Below are 19,419 nucleotides of genomic sequence, written 5' to 3'. Positions count from 1 at the left end.
CCTTATGTCATCGGTATACTTTACACACGTGAAGCCTGGGTGTGCTGTGGGTAAGGCGAGACTTGTTTACGATGTCACCTCAGCCAGCGTCTCTACAGTGTACCCCACAATCAGGCTCCTCCCCCGCCACCACACCGTCACCAGGGGTAGGTACTGGCAGGGTTTGGACCTATAAATTAAATGATTCAATGCAATTATTATCATCCCAGTGTTTAGATATATAAATTATATTATATCAAATTAATATTTATTAAATAAACTAATCTAATTTTATTCAGAAAAAACTAGCCTGCGAATAGAGAAAACCTAATAAAAACATAACCATCTTCTCGGTGATGATCTGGTACCACCGCTTTCGAACCGCGTGGCAAACTAATCAGTCCGGTTTAACTTTAATGATATTTATTTTTCTTAATGATATATCGAAATATCCAATACCAAACAATACCTTTTTTTTAATTAACTTTACAACTGACAACTACTGTGAGAATCTGAAGCGTCATGTAAACATAGCGGCGGTATGTTGTGCCGGGAGGCGGGAAGTGGGTCATGGGGGAACAACAATTTGCTCCTGCGGCGTGTCTGGTCTGTTCCCTACCGTGTTCACTGGTGTTTGTCTGGAATGTTCCTCTGGTGAGTTTCCCTTACAAATATTGACGCAGATTATTATGTTAGGTTCCTCTGAGATATAGAACTTCAAGTAATTATAGGACGCTGGTTTGGTGAATTCAAATGGTATTTTTTTTAAAACCTTACAGGCGGCATTAGCAAACATGGATACTCCCCACGCCAGACACAACACAGTACACGAGTGTTAAAAAAATACAAATTATGACAAAGTGAAAGGTCATCAACTGCATAAGGTAAGAAAACCATTATAATTACAGGAACTAATGATTAAAAGCAGAAAAAAAGTCAAACACGTAACATTTAACTATAATTAAGTACTTAACACTCTCGACACAGTTCCCTAATATATACTTAAAAATAATCCACTTTTCTTTTTCCAATAGTTTAATCTGGTCTCAACAATGACGGACACATAATGGCATACATACATCAGTCATCCCAACAACGCCTTCACTTCCATGTGTGAACAACAACACACCTCAGTCACAGTCCTCTCCAGGTGACCCAACACGCTTGTTCTTCCTTCTATCGTTAGCTACAGGTAAGGAGACGTTCACTACAAACTCCTGACCATATCTTAAAAGAGGTTCAACACTTATGGTTAAGACGAGAAAAATCATCTGAAAATCACATATCCCTTCCTTCCTTACCCTCACCTTCCCTCTCCCTGCTCGCTCACTCCCTCCCACCTCCCCCCCCCTTTCTCCTACCTTTCCTCCCTCTCTCCATCCCTGGTCTTGTAGGAGGGACACACGGACTGAATTCACTGGAGCAAGACAAACTGCCCACATCCGCTATGTCGTATTTTGTGGCCAGACAATCAGACGATAACTGTTGAACGACGGAATTCTTAAAACTTACGATTACTAACACACACACACACACACACACACACACACGCATTACCCAGAAGATATTTCCCAAATTGTCAAAGATTAACCTGAAGAAATGAGACACTTTAAAACTCCGCCGTTTACATATGTATGAGACGTGGGCTGTGATGTGAGGGAACCTGCGCACTAATGACAGGTTATTCCGGGTCGTGATGATGATGATGACGGCTATGAAGCAACTTGTAATTACCTATATTATTATCTTCACAAAACTCACTGATCCCAACTTCACCTCTGACAAAATTAACACTATATGACTGAATTGCTCGTTCATCAGTGTCTCCATAAACATATGAGTGATGACGGATACTGTTACACAAGTATTCAGTAGGAACAAAAAACACTTACGACAGAACTCTTACAATTGTCGTCACGTTTCATTCTCTGATATCACGGGGTATAATTAAGTGTACGAAGACGGTGAAGTTAGCCGGAAGGTAAATGTAGACAAAAAATAACACCACAGACACAGGACCCCGACAGCTACGACGACAACACCTGGGACGACTCATGCGTGCAGTACCTGGTGGTGGTGTTGAGAATAACTCTGCCACAACTTTAGCTACGAAACATTCAAAGTAAATAAAAAGTGTCAGATCATAAACAAAAAACTGTATATGTTGGTGATACGTGACACAGGTTGACGTGACACAGGTTGACGTGACACAGGTTGACGTGACACCGGTAGACGTGACACAGGGACACAGGTAGACATGACAAAAGGTAGACGTGACACAGGTAGGCGTGACACAGGTAGACGTGACACAGATAGATATGACACAGGTAGACATGACGCAGGTAAACATGACACACAGGTAAACATTTCGCAGGTTAACATGCACACGGGTAACCTCACAACACCTGGACAAAGACACCTGCCACACTAACCAACTGCATCCCTTCAGACAATAACAACTGATTGAATAACAAAAACACAAAAAAATCCTAAATTCGAAAGAAAAAAAAATACAAGTAATCCTCAACCACCGAGCCATCAACCCCGGCAGCGTCATCACCGAGGTCAAAAGGTCAGCTGGGGAGGGCACTGGGTCAAAATCTAGCGAGGCAGGAGGAGGTAGGGGCTGGTGCTTGGGGTCAAACACATTATCTGGAAGCAGAGAGAAGGGAGGAAGGAACTCTGAAATTACAAACAACGAGACAAAATTATATTGTTTCTCGCAGAGGCAGAAAGTATTACATGATAAGGACTCTGCCTGCCTGCCTGCCTGCCTGCCTGCCTGCCTGCCTACACACACACACACACACTGCAGATAAATAACACCCAACCTTCTGGCAATAACAAAGGTAGTAAAAGGAGACGCGAACGAAGCAGGATATGGTAGGATTTTATCACGGAGCGTCTAAATGCCACCACTCGGCCGTGTACTGAAGGAGGCAGGACAGAGCATTACCCTCAAAATGTCTAGGAGCGGAATGATCTGTAATGTTATATAAACTAGAGTTGTTAATGTTTAAGGTATCTGTAATGTTAAAATAAACCAAATAACGCGAGTGATGTTATACAATATAATGCACAATATAATGCAGAAAAAATCGAACAAACGAAAGAATTTGGTTTATTTTCCTTTCATTCATTTCCCTCAGCCATGTACAGTACATTATCCATTTTTTCATTCATTACTTTTAGCTGTTCACATTACATCTGTTAATCCTTTGTAACCTTGGGGGATACCTCTAGCCCAGAGTACAGGCAGGATGGCGCAGGATGTGGAGGATTCCTTTGTTACCTTGGGGAATCTATAGATCAGAATACAAACAGGATGGAGCAGGGCGTGGAGGAAGCGATAGTGCCGGGCGGTTTAGTCTTCCAAGGACACCACCGCCAAACACGGGTCCTCAGCCACACATCACTTCCCCTTACTCTCTTACTTCACACACAGAGGAAAAAAAAAAGCTGACAAGTTTACGTAAGCAGAACAAGACACGGTATTTTCCATGCGGTAATACTGCATTTGTTAGCGAAAATAAAAAGAAAACAACCTCAAGCTGCAAAATATCAAAGCTACAAAAATTGTTGATATACAAAAAACAAATACATAAATAGATCCAACAGTTTGAAAAGAAGCTGAATAATTATAACTGTTCTATACTAAATATTTATTGTTCGTGTTATCTTGCCAACATTATGACTGAAGCACAGGTGTGTACTCAATTAAGGACTGAAACAGGTGTATGTATTGATTTAAGGTACTGATGTAACGACGGATTGACAGGTAAAATTGAATATGCCTCCCCACGTGCACATTAAAGGCATAAAAATTGAGTCTGAGGCGAAAATATAGCAATCGCTGCATCTGTTTGTAACAGTGGGTAACTGTATTAGAAAGTGTCTGTAATAATGAGGTTATACAATACAAAGAGGAAGAGGAAGAAAGAGAGGAGGAAGAACAAGAAAAACAAGATGAAGAAGAGGGAAAACAAGGTGAGACACAGAAGATGGAGGGAACTTGTCTCCCTAACCCCCTCCCCCACCCCACCCACCACCCCTCCGTCAGGAAAGTGTCAGGAGGCAGGTTATCTCTAGCCAGGGTCGTCATCATCACCTCCACCGGGACTTGTTCTTCCGCCTCCCACACTCATAACGACCCCTACCCTCACTACTACTACTACTACGACTCCCACCCTCACACTACTACGACTCCCACCCTCACTACTACGACTCCCACCCTCACACTACTACGACTCCCACCCTCACACTACTACGACTCCCACCCTCACACTACTACGACTCCCACCCTCACTACTACGACTCCCACCACCACACTACTACGACTCCCACCCTCACTACTACGACTCCCACCACCACAAAAACATACTCTTGGTTGAGTTTGACCTTCCGGTTAGTGTTATTTACTTATACTTTTTAAATAAGTTGTATATAGCCATTTTATGTTCCCGGTTAATGTTCTTTACGGTTAAAGTTGTTTACCGGTATAGTTTGTGGTGCATTTATCTGTTAATATATAGTGCGTATCTTCTCTGTCAACTGCCCCTTCCTCGTTTCTCATTTTTGTGTTGTTGGTTGAAGGTGTTCAGAAGCCTCACAGTAAGGGATGAATTATTATAGAGATGTTGAAGACAGCGACAAGAAGAGTGTTAAGACGACAAAGAGAGTGAACACACACACTCACACACACACTTCCTCAATTCATATAAACATGGCACACATCCCTACGTCTTCCACAATGGTTCACAACACTTTATCTATCCACTGTACTTCATCATATAAGCGGTACATTGCTATTATAACTAAGGCATAATCGATTAATAATTACTAATATAACAAGTTTTTCCCCGAACCCAAATCGGTTATGCTGACAGGGTAAAAAAGTAATGATAAATAAATAAACAATCGAAAAACAACCTGACACGGATATAAACAGCAGACTAATTACGTTTCTCATAATTGATAATTATAATGAACATCTCTCGTCAACTCTGTGGTTGCTCATTACTAGGAGACTTATGGCAAGGAAAATGTAAAATATCCCACCGCTGCCACCTTATGAACTGGCCCTTAATCATTGATGAGTTAATGGGGCTGGAACATGTAAAAGTATATAGGGTTTTTAGAAGCGAAAACCCAACTGTCTTTTCTTCATTTATTTGGAAAATATATTATATACAGTTCCAAGTGTATATCACGGTAACTTAACCACTGTAACTATGAGTGTTAAATGAGGACGGAGGCTATCTTAAATAGCTCTGCTAAGTAAGTCCTGTCGATGTGAGAGTTTGAGTGAGAATGCCCCAGTGTAGCCGGCTTCTATTACCTGACCTAGCATTTTAGGGTCCTGCCTCAAGGGTGAAACTTACCCATCACGTGATGTAACCATGTCACCCCATAGCTAGTGGAAAGTTACAGGGGTTGATATGATTATATAAGCTGAATGCACTGCCCGACAATTATATAAAAACTAAGGGGCTAGTACATCACATTATCTAACTGCAAAACAAAACAGTAAATGAACATCCAAAAGTATGAAAATATTTGAGGAATCTGAGTGCTCGGTTTCCACCATGAGAGAGAGAGGGGGGGGTGGGGAGAGTTAGCATACACACTACTTAATTTTACGAACAATCCTAAAACAAACGGCTATGGTGATGGTACTGAGGATGGCAACGGTAATTACAGGAATGAATGAATAAATGGAGGTATTAGGTCAGACACTAAATGAGAAACACACCCAGCTGATAATAGTGTGGATAGTGGAAGGAACTTGACGCATGGACATGTGAGGAAAAAATGTTGGAACGTTGGCATAAAGCTGTAAACAATGTTCTAGCGAGATATTGATATTGAAACAGTTTATTTAGCCAGAAAAACACAGATACAGAGAGCCTGAGCTCTCTTGAAGGCACTCGATATGAGAGGAAAGATACTGATGGGAGGCCAAGGAGGAGGAGGAAACAGCGATAGATAAGCCTGTGGTGTGTGTGTGTGTGTGTGTTAATCTCGACAGTGCTGTAATCATAGCACGTTTATAATAATCTCAAGCGTTCTCGAACGCTTTACACCAAGGTAACGTGTTTACTCGCTTGGTTCACATATGTTTGTGACCAAGACGCAGACACCCTACTCCACAACAACTTTCTTCACCTTTTATTTTTTTATCTTATTATTCTTCATAAATTGACGTTGCACATGACCGTAGCGTCTCTCCCCATGTGATATAATCAGAGGGGCCCGTTCATCAAGTCACCTGACTCACTCCTCACCTCACTGATCACACGAACCATCTCTCACACCGGCTAACACTTGCTCGATGCCACTGATGACCTGTTGATCAGATACATCGCTGTGAACGTAACCAAACCTTGCATAACGTCAAGATAAAGGAATAACCAGAGTCATGCATCACTTAACTCGATTTCATCAACAATTCAAAGATCAGCAATAGATAACAAGGCGAACTCAACAATTTACAACACTATACCGTACGGCCGCAAAATATCGAGCCCCTCCCAAACATGAAAGAAAGATCTCATGATTCCACGAAAGCACTTCCCTTGAGTTCAGGGTGACAGCGACCACCCAGCCGTAGAAATATGTGGCCAGGCCTCAACAGGATTCCGTTTTTGTTATTCACATTCTTCATTATTTATCATCTTGATAACGATGGTCGCTAATTTCTCGGACTCCCACACGAGGCTGGATGGACAAGGGTTTCTGAACCTAGATGAACCTACTCCAGTGTTAGTCTAGCCTGTACTTGAAAGATTTTACACTTGGTGTTGGTTATAAGGATAGGATGACCTTGTTTGGATTATCCTTGGTAGAATTGCCTTACTGTTTATCACTGCACACCTGCATATGGGCAATGTTTGCATACCTGCATTATGTGTATAGAGTATATCTGCACTGTAGTCTATACGGTATAAATACTGAATCAATATGAACTTGTATGACGATTTTATTGAATCTATCTCCAACAATAGCTAGTTTATGGAGCTCCATACACCACCGTACAGATATAGTCCACCCGAGAGGTCCCCCAGTAACACTAAACCACACATAGAGCTGCAGACGCGTCACACAGGAACAGCGTCGGTGCGTCATATTTTGGCTTGCAGGTCACATACTAGTAGACCAGCTGGTGGCCAGGGCAGAGGTAAGCGAGTATTATTGTTACGTATGTTAAGTCACTCACTGATGAGGGTGTCCAACAAGTTAACAACCTTGATAGTTACACAGAGAGATAGGTGTGTGTGTGTGTGCGTAAATACCTCTGCGTACGTATGCTTGTTCTTGCTCGCTGGTGTGCACACTAATATCTTGGTCTGAACATACACGTTAGCAGCGCCACACTTGCACGTTTGTGTTGCCCGAAAGACAAGAAGAACCATGTCAACAGCGGAGTCATCGTCACCCCGGAGACTCACGTAACAGGTGTTCAATTTGTGTACAGGGCAGGGGAGGGTAGCTGGGGGATCGGGGGTGGTGAGCTTGGGTGGCTGGGGAGAAAAGGGGTGGGCAAGGGACGGTGGGCGGAGAATTATGGGGTGGGGGTTATGGGTAAGGAGCAGTATGGGAGAGGTAAAAAGAGATGACTGACAAGAGGGTGGAATGTACACATGGTGAAGGGTATATCGCTTCTTGCACCCTTCCCGGACGTCAGGTAACTACGCCGACCCTCCCAGCAATACACACACAGAGTGGAACTGACAACAGAACTGTTTGATTCCAACGAAGACTCGTCAAAAGGAATTGGGAAAGATATTAATATGAATATCGTCCAACGTTACTACTGATGGATGATGAAGGTGTTAATATCCTGCTTACGAGAAGAAAACCATAGGGATACGAGTATCCATTCCAATATCAGAAATACAATGGGAAACGGTTTCGAAGTCACACTATAAAAAGTTGTTGAACAGAGCTTACATAAGGCTTTAATATGGATGTCTCGGCAAGACATTCTGTATATATATATATATATATATATATATATATATATATATATATATATATATATATATATATATATATATATATATATATATATATATATATATATATATATATATATGAGCTGAACAAAACTGAATGATAATATTGGGATAGTTTAGAAAAGTAAAACTCCTGTGGGTAAAAATATGTAGATTTGGACTATTTGGGGAGAAAAATCTGGAAATCTGAAATGAGGTAAAAGATCTGTAATTTCTGATTAATTTGTAGATCTGGCAACAAATGCAGACACCGTCACACTATTAATACAGCTTCAACCGTTCAAAGTCATGCAACTGTACCAGCTCAGTCACCCTCCGATTCACCCGTTTTCTACACTCTGGCAGGACTTACATAAAGTTGGCCGAATTTCAACCACACGAAGGTGCAAATTGAAAATTAATTCTGACTGCCTGACCCACTGACGAATTTAGTGACCCAGAGGCCCTCTATAGACCCTGTCTGAGGTGACGCAGTACATGAGCACGTACAATCAAAGACAGAAGTCGTGTCGGGGTTTTGTCCGAAGATTAAATATAACTCGTGAAACATTAAGAGAGCCTCCTACCACAAGGCAGAGCGCACCAAAAGTTTAGCCCTTTGGCATATGTTTTCACCAAATTTCTCGACACGACTTTTGTCTTTCATTGTACAACACTAGCTCTAATAATAGCTAAACAAATTACCTTGTCAATAACCTCTACATCCAACTCTACACAAACTAATCAACAAGTCTTGAGATTAATTCCCAAATTAATACAAATTATTTAACTGTTACTCTAAGGCTAATGTGATCACTTACCATTCTCAACCAAGCATAACAGATTCTAAAACAAGACAATTTTCCCATTACGACACACACTAAACAAATTCTAATACAAGTAATAAAATGGAACAAATAATTAGAAATATGGAAAAAAGTGGAAGGGAGTAACCGGTGTCTGTGTGTCCGAGCGCCACTGTACCAACAGAAACAAGACACTGGGTCATCACCGTCACGACACAAGCGACGGGCACACTAGGTCAGCGTATGATGATACCGGTAACGGACACACTGACCTATTAACAAGGGGCCGCATACCACCCCCTCACCCCCCCGGCACGACCCTCCCGCCCTGCCCACCACCACACCTGCCAACCTACCACTACCACCACCCTCTTCACTACTATCACCACCAACCCCTTCACTACCATCACCTCAGCGCTCTTCACCACCACCATTCTCCATATCACCATCACTCTACCACCACCACCACCATCCTCCATACTACCACCATCCTCCATATTACCACCATCCCCTCTACCATCACAAACCTTCCAACCACCACCACCACCCCCCGTGCCCCCGCCAGGTGAGTAGGTCAGGAAGGTCATGGTCACCGTTTACTCTTATGACCCAACTCAGTACAGCAGGAGACTCGGTCAGTAATATCACGTTTTGCCGCTACAGACACGTGGCCGAGACCTGCAACACTAGACCACAAGCTAAAAACTTGACGCGGTTAAGTGTGCACGCCACCACCCGACGGACACACACACACATTCACACAAAAATACACACACACACACACACACACACACACGACTACACAAATGCCAAAGTTACCACAACACGGAACTGACGGAATGCGGACTTGATAAAAAGAACAAAGAGAGAACAAGTGTGAGAGGGACCAGCACCACCACCACCTCCTTCACCCACTGCAGCGATAGATATTTTATTGACCACAAAACATGAATACAGAGTTCACACTAAAATTTTACATAAAATGGCTCAAATGCCCGTACCATCCTTGTTACACGCCCGTACCATCCTTGTTACCACGCCCACGCCCGTACTATCCTTGTTACCACGCCCACGCCCGTACCATCCTTGTCACCACGCCCACGCCCGTACCATCCTTGTCACCACGCCCACTCCCGTACCGTCCTTGTTACCACGCCCACGCCCGTACCATCCTTGTTACCACGCCCGTATCATCCACCAATACAGTTACTGTACTTAAAGCCACCAACTTTATACGCAGCCACCCACTGATTCACGTCGACAGAAGGGCGTTGCCGCTCACCTGACATTTCCAGCCTGTTGTGTCCTGTCCAAAAAACTGTTTCCTAAGTCGTACCGTTAAGTGGGCTAGATACATCCATGGCATAGCTAGCAGCTGATAAATAGACTAAATGTCAACAGAAATTCAAGATATACGATAAATGCAAGAATATAAGCACAAATACAGTACTGTAAACACAATACAAAAACATTAACCCAAAAACAAAAATATAAACACAAATACAAAAACAAACACAAATACTAAAGCGTAAACACAGTGAGGTAGTGAGCACCTACTCTCTACTGACTCGCTCTGCTACACGACTGAATAAGCTCAGGATCTCACGTCACGTAGGACGTAATTTCCGGCCTTCAGCACGGAGGGGTAGGTCTTTCCAGCTTTGTGGACCCGCCTGGGGCTAAGATTTAACCGTGTGTGTGGCGTGAGGGATGGGGGAGAGGTGGACGGTCGGGTAACTTGCCTGCTGGCTCCAACACCCCAGGTACTGAGCGCCGCCACAAAGCCAAGATGTATGTTATGGTTATAGTTGGTTGTGTACGTTTTGATGAGCAGCGTCTGTCTAGTTCTCTCTCTTAACTTCTTCAACTTTACTCCCGTGTTGTCTTTGGGGGATGGCAGAGATAGTTACTATGTGGTGAGGAGATAAAAGAGGTAGTGGACGTAGAACGTTTGGGCCACGGGACATTTGGGCTACGGACGTTTGGGCCATGGATCAAAGTAATATAAATAACAACATGATAATCACATAATTATGCGAAATATCACAGTTTATTTGATATCATATATCACAATTTATCATAAGAAATACAAACCTAGCCCAACCAAAAAAAGTTCCTGACCTGAAGGTTGTATTAGGGGATTATAATTTACAATCAGGAAATTTTTGACCCGTGGACCAAACGTCCGGGGGTCGTGGCCCATGGCCTAAACGTTCCGTGGCCCAAACGACCGTCCACTGGTGGTGGTGATTGAGTCATGGCGGCCACTCCCTCCCTGTGCACACATACAGTACCTCTACATGTGAACACACGACCACGATGTACACGCTCACAACTGTTCAATCAACGTTAATACACAAAGGTTAAACAACATTCCACGATGTTCTCTTCTGCTTCGCAAAATGAGAACCGAGTGTAAAGTATTTACACACTAGCCAGGGAGGACCTCTGCCAGTCTGCCTGGTGATGGAGACGGTCAGGTATGGGGTTGGTCTCTTGTTCAGCACTTCCTGCCTCACAATGCACTGTGTGCCGCACCTCTATTAATCTCCTTCTCGCTACATTTACAACACACCAAACACATACACATCTTTAATCCAACCCGTTATAATAATTCTCTTTTAAGCATTCCTGTCAAAACACATCTCGTAGGCCCCAGCCTTCACCACCACGATTCATCAACAACTGATCTTTTAATCATGTTTTTCACACTCGCGGTCTTAGGAAGTTAGTTTGCTCCTATATATTATTCAATGTATAAACAGAAGGAATCCCATTAAGATTAGGAAACCTTAGATTATTTCCCTACATGTTTGTCCCTATCCCCCATCCTCTTCACCCCTCGCACCTCACTTCTGCGTGGATGAAGAAAACTAACTATTCTATAAACGTCAGTAAACACAGTACAAGTTTTACGTTGCAGCAACATAAATCACAGGTTCAGAATGTCAATATTCAATGTGTGGCTTTTGAAAATCATCAGTTATTTGTGTGAGTCAGGTGGCCTTAGGTTCTGGGAAGGAGGCACACAAGCAGGGTTCCCCCACACCATGACGAGACAAAACCTGGGGTTACCCACAAATGTCCCTCCACGTCACACACCAGCGGCACACAACACCCAACCGTTATATATAAAACTTAAGTGTTTTCTATATCTCATTCCTTTGTTTTTGTCAATTTTATTATTTTAAGCAATCTAACCGATTCCATTTCCTCCATTACAGAAAATGAAGATTCTAGTTTCCGCGTAGTATTCAAGTGATTTCATTTCACATTCTGTTTTAACAAAAATAATCATTATAACAATTCACATGTCTATTTCTCCCCCAATGCTATTTCTGGTCAATCCACGCCGTCCTCTGTTGTATTAAGTTAAGGTTAGACAACCCAGCTTAATTCACCTGAATATCAACCACCCTAACGCTAACCTAAAAATTTTTTTTTACGGGGATTAGCGCACCTGGGCACAGGTCACTGATCCACATCGGGACCTGGGAGGCGAAAATGTAATAATTATTCATAGTAAATACAATTTATAATAAAAAGTAAAATAAAATAATAATGATAACAATAATATTAATAACACTGTAATAATAATAATAATAATAGTAAAGAACTATAAAGAAATACAAGAATGAAAAAAAATAGTGAGAAACGCTATATGTATGTTGTGTTGTCCAGTAAGAGAAACAATTGAGACCCTGCAATTGTGTGTAAATGAGGCAGAAAGTCAGATCAACAACCTGGGACTTGGTCACAATTTTCGTGATGCCATATGGCAGCTGCCTCCTACCTAGCTTTAACCTAACATAACTCAATTAATCCCCAGGTAGCGTTAGGGTGTCTAATCGTCACGTGTTCCCTTTTTTATATAATTTCCCCAACTTCCTCTGCTGTAGTCGTCAGCTTCCTGGATCACTACCCCGGCGATGCATCAGACGTGTTGACCTTCACAGAGCCAGTAGATAGGTCGACCTGCCCGCCCCCCGTCTGGCTCCACAATGACTCATTGACACTTGCACCTCTTAACTGCATTTTCCGGCTGAAAGAATACCTTCCTCCCTTCACACTACTAAGAAGTCGGGTTTCTCAGATTTTTTCTTAATTCAACCTCAATAAACTACTTTCTGCAACAGTAACTCAAAGTTAACGTTCATCTCAGGAGTCTAAATTATATATGCTTCTTGATACGTTTATTTTCATGGAAGTTTTTCAGTAATAGCAACAATCATCCACTTCCTCTTCCCCAAAATACCTTAGATATGTACAGTACCTCAATATATTACGATGTACAAGTATAGCACCTGGGGAATAATATAGCTACCTGAATACTATAAAATGAACTTTAAAAAAAAATCCTACAGTGTTCCGAGCCATATTATACCTCCTCTACTGTAATGTACTCCAAGGTTAAGTATAAAAGCCGGGATTTATTGTGGTTTCTTGGCGTGTCTCGTTCAGTGGAGGGCGAGGCAGCACGGCGGCCATTGTTATTGCTACAATGTAAACAACTACACAGCATTATAGAACTAGAGTGTTGAGCGACGTAAAAGGGTAGTGGGTGTATGAAGGCCGCTAGGCGAGGGATATAATGAAACATATAAGCATAAACAGTACTGGCGACACACACACACACACACGACAAAAGCGTTGAATAAATGAAAAAAAGTGACCCCAGTCTTCACACAAAGCAAAAAAAAAAAAATGGTTCACGTGCAGGACACACCTAGGTTCACTCAGCTGTACATGTGTAAGCCTAACTTTATAGGTTTGATAATATAAGTGATTTGCAGTGCTCCTTCAGCCTCTTTGTGTACTAAAAAAAAAAGTTGAGACCCACTTTCCCTGCTCAAAAAAATGAACAATGACATAACGGTAGTAATCTGGAATAAGAGCAAAAATTATATTCCTTTATAGTCATAAGCTTGAGGAAAATGATGAAATTTTTGTATCGACACCGTGCAGTAACTGAATATAGATTCTCTATTATATTACCACGGGAGAAGAACAAACACACTGTATCCACCACAGCCAGGAAGTCTTGTCTTAGTCACAACACTACCACCTCCTTGTACGTCACCTGTCTGCTAACAAGACCAAGGGTGGGGGGAATACACAGGAACTTGTTAGTACTGTACTCTAGTGGAACACACTACTGGGTTACCCCACACTCACTCACTCACTCACACAATTACCAACGGATTATTGAAATTAAAACTTAGTATACATGGGTAAGGCCACACACACACACATCCCTCTCTTGGCCTTTGTCGGGTTAACCTAGGTCAAATAGATGTGCTGTTTACCACTGCTTGTATTCTGTACTGTCTATGTATTGTATATTGTTTGCATATATGTACTGTTTATGTATGTAGTTTGCATACCTTCACTGTCTATGTATATTGTTTGTATATCTGCAATATTAATGTGTATTGGTCTTCTGAGCTCCCACCCACTCCACCAAATACATCCCTGAGTTATTGATATTGAAACAGTTTATCTAGTCAGAAGAACACAGATACGGAGTCGATAATAATAACAATATTAACATGGCTGAGCCAGTTGAGAGCCGGAACTCTCCTGTAGGTACCTGATATATACTGTACATTTATCTCAAGGAAGTATTATGTAACATTCAGTATCATGTATACGTAACATGGTGGTAATAAGAACATATCAGAATGTTACCACGGTTATCACTTCGTTATCTATTTATTTTATTTATTATTTACATTTATATTATAAGTATATACACACTTTACAGTGGAGTTGATATACATAAATATGATAAGGGAGGGAAGCAGTACACCATGGGTTGTATTAAGGTGGAACAAGAGGACAGAACTGTCAGTATCATGTCTAGTAGTTGGAAAATATATTTATTGCAATGGTAATTTCTATCTCTCTACATGATAATTTCTGATAAAACGGTTTGGGTTATACAATAAAGGCATGAATATAAAGAAGGTATTACAAAAAATATTAATACTTATACAATACATATTGTTTAAGAGATGATTTAAACTTTTAAAGGAAGGGGGCGTAGTCTTTGCTCGGATGGGTGGGGGTAAGTTGTTCCACACCTTCACACCGTGATATTTTATGGAGGTCTGGGACTGAGAGGAGCGCATGGTGGGGGGTTGGTGGTCTTAGTAGCTCTGGGTGCCTTAAGTTGTATCTCTGATTATTCTAGAACTGGAAATAATTGTTGTCAATCAAGTGATTGACACATTTGTAAACAAATCGGGCACAGCAGTAGGTGTTAATGTCCTCGAATTTTAAAATTTTCAATTTCGCAAATTGTTCGTTAGTGTGATAATTTTTTTTTTCAATTAGGTCATTGTCCGCACAACTTTCTATTGTGCAGTAACCAGGGGTTGTGTTTTTGAAGAGCCAGAGGCCCCCCGTAGTGTGTGACAGTGTATCAGGTGTTGGTAAACAAGATCATGATAGATTTATTTCATTGCTGTGAGTGACTGACGAATGTGATACAGTATTTTGTTCATGTGTGAGGACTGCATTACCAAGGTACAGTGTTACGTCACTCAGTGCTGTGTTACGTCACTCAGTGCTGTGTTACGTCACTCAGTGCTGTGTTACGTCACTCAGTGCTGTGTTACGTCACCCAGTGCTGTGTTATGTCTCTCAGTACTGTATTACGACACTCAGTGCTGTGTTACGTCACTCAGTGCTGTGTTATGTCTATCAGTGCAGTGTTACGTCACTCAGTACTGTACTACGACACTCAGTGCTGTGTTACGTCACTCAATGCTAACGTTACGTCAACCAGTGCTGCGTTACGCCACTCATTACAGCACTAAGTCACTCAGAAGTTAGCACAGCGCTACATCACTGAGATAAAAATAAAACTTGGTAACTCACAAGGTCGTGGTGGTGTTGACTTCAGTAAATGGGGACTCCCAGCCACACCAACTTCTGGAAAGAAAATAATGTATAAAGTATAAAAAATTAACGTGTATGTATGTATGTATGTATGTATGTATTGTATAAATAGAACATGTAATATTCCTCACACACACATAGTAAATGGCAGAAAACGGGCTTCTAGAGATAATCATGCAGACTATACTCTAAACAGATAATTCACATGACAACAAAGTGTTGGTGGGAGCACTTGAGACACATCAGCCTCACCCACTTCAAGCAAAGTGCGAATGGAAGTTAAAAATCTTGCCTATACTACTAACAACATTTTGAAAGCCATTGAGACGAGTTTTACAAGACGAGATAAACAAGACAGAAAACCTATAAAAAAAGGTAACATGAAGCTTGGCCCCAGCTTATTTCACCTTAAGATTAACAACCTTAACGCTAACCTAACCTCCCCCCCCCCGTGCAGGTAGCATTCGATGTCAAACTTCGACTTTCAACTTCAACCAACCAACAAAATATATTAAGCTCCCACGCCCAGATATAAACCTTACGAAGTTTATATGAAAATTAAGAAAAAAAAACCCCGCTAACATACAAACACACAACTTACACAATTTATCCACATATATAAGTAAAGTATTTTCACTAAGTAAATACGTTTTACACCCACTATGGTACAAAGATGGACAGGTCGGTCATTGCTTAGTCATACTCGAGGGTCAAGGTCCGATTTCTTGTAGTCGAGGAGCTGAACGTGGTCCCACTCACTCAGGGTCTTTGACTGGTGTTGGTGGGTCCCGTGATACCAACATATATGGGAGAGCCAATGTGTAGTTCCGTATTTGGTTAACACAGTATTATCCATCTGTTTGGGAGGCTGTGGTGTGGGCTGGCTCTCCACCACTGCCCTTCATCCTATGGTGGAGACGTTTAAAAGAAGTATTCCCGCTGTTATCATTTCATAAGGTGGTCTTGTCTATGGCAAATCTATGAAGCCAGTGGTAAATTTGACACTGCATGTCGGGTAAACAGGGGTTTCTCTTGCATACCTTCAGGTCAGTTAATAAGATGAGAATAATTACCTATTCCTCATAAACTGTAACTTGAAATGTATCTATATTATTGGTGTCAGATCCTAATATTAAGGAAGTTAACAAAACCAGGATGATCCCAGTATGTTCCCATTAAGGCTTCTAACGTGCCTTATACCATGAAAATGTTCTCATCTTGGGAGTACCGGCGACACACGTTAGTCCTCAGCATACTAACTGGTACTCTCCATTAGTACACACGTTACGTGTGACGAAAGTAGCGGTGTATGACCGTGATGATAAAACATTAATGATGGTTCTGATACCTTGCTGCTCTGAACACACTCTTGCTACACCCTGGGCTCACAATGAGGCATTAATATTGAGGGCATCGTGTGGCTCGTGGTGTGTGAGGAAGTGGGAAGGAGAAGGATAGCTCTTGGAACCCTAACAAGGGCAGTGGAAAGTGGGTGAGGGAGGAGAGAGTCCCTGGCAGCTGAGGGGATATACTGTAGGTACTTACACACAAGGTTACAGGTAACACTCCATATATACACACACATTAGAATAAAATACATAATCAAAAAGTAAATAACATATATGGATATAAAATTACATAATGCTCCACCAATCACTGTAGCTGTGTTCTGGATGTTGTGAGCCACGACATAAACACGCTCTTGTGAGGCCACATGAGGCGATTTCAACAATACGAACGACACTCCCTAAAAAAATGTAAATTCTTCAGTAAAAATGAAGCATTTACGGTTAACAAATTTATTGGCAAGGCTTGGAGTACAGTTTGACTATTCTGAGTAATTCAGTCAGGTCTTGACACTTGAGGGTGCTATCACTTCTCACTGCCATGCAGGACAGAGGTTCATATACAGCAAAAGCCATATTCTATTTGAGGACTAATCAGTGTGGGCTAGCAAATTTTGGATAGACAGCAAGAATGTCCTCAAGCATTCCTGATTCAATGTAGTAATTACATAGTTCATGATACAATAAGCCAGGTGGCCTGAAGTCTATGACAGTGTCACATTCAAATATAAAATATAATATAATGTTCAAGTGTATGCTTTAAAGGTTTATCACAAAGTTTACATACTGAGTGTTCCGGTATGGGTACAGCGCCACTAACTTGCCAGATGTGTCTATATCCTAGCCTAATTCTGGCCATGACTATATCACATTGTCTGGTTCTGTCCTTATGCTGGCCATACCGGTACCTCTTGTCACAAAATTAGTCATATTTACGAATGCTACAACTACCAAAGAGGCCTGGTAGAAAAGTGAAGCATTCCTCGTTATGAGATGTAAGACAAACATAAGTGAGAAAAGCGCGACAGTCAAGTACATGTAAATACGGGACCCGCCTCCTGATCCTGGGGTCGGTGGTTCGATTTCCGGACACTCCCAATTCACCCAGTTGTAAATGGGTACTTCAGTTTACTACTTAGGGAAGTGAATGCGATCGAGTGAAGTGCACTGCACATGCTGCCTTATGTACCGAAGGCTTTGTATACAGTGTGCTACACTCAGGGCCGGATTCAGGAGTGGGCAAAGTGGGCAGCTGCCCAGGGGCCTCCACATGTACGGGAGTAGCTATATCAGGGTTGGTCGACTTGAAACCACATGAATGACTCCAGTCATGTCTCACTTTTGTGTGTGTGTGTGTGTGTTGGGAATTTGTACACTATCAATAAATATAGAGTTAATTAAAAACTTCTCAATGTTCTAATTTCCTCAATATAACTGCATATGGCTTCAAAATTCTCCAAAGAAGTGTTCAAATTTCAAAATTTTCCCGGGGGGCTTACAGCGCCCTCCGGAACTCCCAGATGTTTAGGCTCGCTTCACTCGCCACCCCACCCTCTTGGGTAGTTATAATGAGGGGGGCCTCCACAAAGAGGCTGCCCATGGGCCTCCACAGGTCTAAATTCGGCACTGGCTACACTGTCCCTAACGGGCAGTCATGCTTATAGGGCACACTTTCTTTTCATGTCAGCGTGAAGACAATAAGTTTTAGCTTTCAAACTATCTTCTTCATCGGTGAATATTTTAGTTTATATCCAGTAATATTATGACGTTTATTGTTCTTCATGATGATGGTCTTAATTTGTTATGAAAATTAGACATAATTTCAGTAATAAATGGGGTGCGGCGGCCGAAGGGTTACAGCTCTCACCTCTTGTCATTAGGGTCGCTGGTTCTCACCCAGGAAACTTCCAGTTCACCCAGGTGTGAATGGGTACTTAACTCTATTGTTGGGAAAGTGATTTATGAATTTTAGGTTCAAAGCCAAGCGGTGGAGCCACTGGGCCATTCAGCGCTGTGTGGAGGCGGTCGAGAGCAGGACCAGCATCGGCCATCTTGTGTACTGAAAAAGACTAAGTTTACAATGTGCTGGATCTACACTGCCTGTAACGGGTCGCCAGGCCTAAGAACTTACCTTCACTTTCAATAATAATAAATTTATCGGCGACTTATGTGCGTCATACGATGTACTACTGCGAAAAGTTCTCTCAGTAGGCAAGTGAGTAACTGACTTAGTCTGAATTATAATGAAAAAAGCTTCTGATGCAACAAAATGCAAATGAAAATTTAGGGACGATGACACTTTACTCTGGAGACAACAGTAACACCACACCTACAGTCCTCACCCTGTCGGGCCACCAAACACCACCACAAGAACTGGTGTAGACACAGAAC

General features: G+C 41.9%; 1 protein-coding gene across 3 annotated transcripts in view; it reads right to left on the bottom strand.

Annotated features, from left to right (window-relative positions):
- Nucleotides 1-19,419, bottom strand: part of LOC121870955 — a 67,029-nt gene that overhangs the window by 29,304 nt on the left and 18,306 nt on the right. The window contains exons 2-3 of one of the 3 annotated variants that reach the window (XM_042372935.1): nucleotides 15,662-15,715; nucleotides 29-169 (exon numbers count right to left, since the gene is read on the bottom strand). The gene's annotated coding sequence lies outside the window, so the exon portion shown is untranslated. The remainder of the gene's footprint in view (nucleotides 1-28; nucleotides 170-15,661; nucleotides 15,716-19,419) is intronic. The other 2 variants (XM_042372934.1, XM_042372936.1) reach the window with 2 other exon arrangements.

Source organism: Homarus americanus, unplaced genomic scaffold, assembly GCF_018991925.1.
Source record: "Homarus americanus isolate GMGI-L3 unplaced genomic scaffold, GMGI_Hamer_2.0 scaffold52512, whole genome shotgun sequence".
Classification (NCBI taxonomy): Eukaryota; Metazoa; Arthropoda; class Malacostraca; order Decapoda; family Nephropidae; genus Homarus; species Homarus americanus.
This window is presented reverse-complemented; position numbering and strand designations above follow the sequence as displayed.